We start from the raw sequence: 3,080 nt of genomic DNA, 5'->3' as shown, positions 1-3,080 counted from the left end.
TCTGCCATCTGCGAGCTAAGTCCGTCGTACCGGTAACAGCCGTCCACTTCGTATGAACGTAATTCAAAAGAATTTTTACGAATATACAATCTATTAGAGAATATAAAAATTGAATGTACAAAGTGGAAGTCAGAAAAAAACCTATACAAATTCTAACAGCACATTTTTTGAGACCAAAATTTGTGCCAGTTATAAATTAAAGTTTAAGCGGCGTAAGCCGATTATAAAAGACTGATATAGTGGCTTGGTGAGGCGCGGTCGTTCGCTCAATCTGCGGCAACACTCCGAGCGTACGTCGTAGGTGCAACTATTTACCAAACACTGGGGGTGCTAAAATTATGCAGAGGACGCAGATCCGTGGGAGCTACGCTCCCATACCCCCAAACGCCTACCCTACCAAATCTAAATATTGTTTAGTTATTTTGTTGTAAATTGTAATTTAAAAATATTATTCGTGGGTACCCTTGAAACTTAAAATTGGAATATTTTTTATTTTATACACCTAATGACATTTTCGAATTAAATATTTTAGACAAAAATGAATTTAACCTACTTTAGTACTATTATAGTATAATACCTATTATTATACAGTAAAATTACTTCAATCACAATATTACAAAATATACTTAGTGTTATTATAGGCCGTCAGAGACCGTGTTGTTTCAGAATCGTATTTCGTATACAATGCATTTATGTCATTGAGTTCAAATTTAACACCCCATTACAGCGACTCCCTAGACACCTATAGCCCATAATGTACCTACAGCAGAGCGCAGTTAAACATTTAAAAAAAAAACGCTGACCTCTATTTCAAATAAAATTTTCATTTACTTAATTTTTTACTTACCTAACTAATTCTTATTGATATATTTATAAATAATTAAATATAAATATAATGTAGCAATGATTATTGATAATGCAAATCGCATAAACATTACATTTTACTAAAATTATATGAATTAAAAATTTAATTGAATTCTTGTTCCGTTAATCAGAATAATTGTCCTATAAAAATAACTGAATTAAATACATATATATAACATAACATGGCGTACGGGCATACTTTAATAATAATATTTTTAATGATGCATAATATTACATGTTTATAAAAATTAATACTAACATGATATATAGGTAGGTACAAATTTACGATTCTTAAGAACATAATATTATAAAATATTTTCTTCATATTGGTATAAAATGACATAAATAAGTTGTAACAATTTTAAGTTTTTAAATTAAAAGTTGAACAGAATTGGGTTGTCCAATGTTTATGTTCATAAACAGCCAATATTGTCAATAATATTTATTATTTTTATTATTTTAAGACATGTTAAGGTTGCAGGCTTTCTTCCTATGTGTATTTTTTTTATATAACTTACTGAAGTTAATAAATTAATTTTAATTTTCCATAAATTTATAACTTACCTGATTTCAAAAAAAAGGATAACTATAATTAACTTAAAATTTCTTAAAATTTTTTCTATCAATTTATGAGGAAGTTATACACATTAGTATACCCTCATGTGAGGTTACAAGTGTAACAAAGTCTTGTTTATTTTTTTAGTCTTACAAGTGCATAACATATACCTAGCAAATGTTACATTCAGCAGTAAAGTAACTGTAAGTTACTAGTAAAGCTTCGCTAGCTTAAACATTAGAATGAATTGATCTCTTATACAATTTGCATCTTAGATTATTATCTAGGACATCGCATAGGCTTTTATTATATTTTAATTTTAAACCAGGATATGAGTATTTTAAGATATACAAACAATATACAATTTTAAAATATTCNTTTCAAAAAAAAGGATAACTATAATTAACTTAAAATTTCTTAAAAATTTTTCTATCAATTTATGAGGAAGTTATACACATTAGTATACCCTCATGTGAGGTTACAAGTGTAACAAAGTCTTGTTTATTTTTTTAGTCTTACAAGTGCATAACATATACCCAGCAAATGTTACATTCAGCAGTAAAGTAACTGTAAGTTACTAGTAAAGCTTCGCTAGCTTAAACATTAGAATGAATTGACCTCTTATACAATTTGCATCTTAGATTATTATCTAGGACATCGCATAGGCTTTTATTATATTTTAATTTTAAACCAGGATATGAGTATTTTAAGATATACAAACAATATACAATTTTAAAATATTCTTACCTCAAATTAAAATTAAAATATAATAAGAAGTCCATGAGATGCCCTAGATCATAAAAAACTAAAGCTAAGATTATTATCTTAGCTTTAGTTTTTTTTTCACTTTAATTTCTAATATCCCAGACCTAAACGTGATCTGCTAAGCGTACAACTGCAGTCTATGTTACGCACTTGGAAGATGAAGACAATACACGTGGGTAACGTCCTCTTTACTCAATTAAAAATTATCATAGACTTGATCAGGGCTAAATTAATTTATAACCTAAGTAAAGAATTATTTTATTTCGCATTCTGCAGTTGCGTCAACTTGAAGATCTTATGTCATCGAAGTTGACACAATCTGCGCACACTCAGACCGAGAGTAAATTGTCCCTATCCACGGTGCAAGATTTAAACAACAAGGTAGACACAAAATTGTCAAATTATCAACAATCGTTGATGGAAAAAATTGAAGATGAATTCATGACCATCGGTTGTGACGTTAAAAGTATCAAACACTGTTATGGAATGTTGAATACCAGTTTCCACGAGATAGAAAATAAATTGATTTCATTAGAAAGTAATTAGTAATTTTTATCTAAAACACGTATGTCATTATCATATATTATATATTATGATTTATGATGTTTGTTTGTATAAAGATAACTCGGAGAAGCCGATGCGAAAATATAATGATATTAAGACTAGGATTGCAACCCTAGAAAGTAAGATATACATTGTCTATGTCATTTTAATGTATACTGCATGAATCAATTTTATAGTTTTTACTTAACAAATTTTTTTTTATGTGTACGATATGTATGTGAGCAGGAGAAGTAATGAAAAACACATCACACATCATCGGTATGAACTATTCACATCGTTCGTTGGAGTGGACTAGACCACAATCCTTCGGGTCCGCTGGAATGCTTCCTCC

General features: G+C 28.9%; 1 pseudogene; it reads left to right on the top strand.

The window, feature by feature from the left end:
* The window catches only part of LOC111040001, a 6,296-nt pseudogene extending 3,428 nt beyond the window's left edge, over positions 1–2,868 (top strand).
* The last annotated feature ends 212 nt before the right edge of the window (positions 2,869–3,080 follow it).

The sequence above is a fragment of the Myzus persicae genome, unplaced genomic scaffold (assembly GCF_001856785.1).
Source record: "Myzus persicae strain clone G006 unplaced genomic scaffold, MPER_G0061.0, whole genome shotgun sequence".
NCBI classification, from domain to species: Eukaryota; Metazoa; Arthropoda; class Insecta; order Hemiptera; family Aphididae; genus Myzus; species Myzus persicae.
Note: the sequence above shows the minus strand (reverse complement) of the source record. Positions and strands in the feature narration are given on the sequence as shown.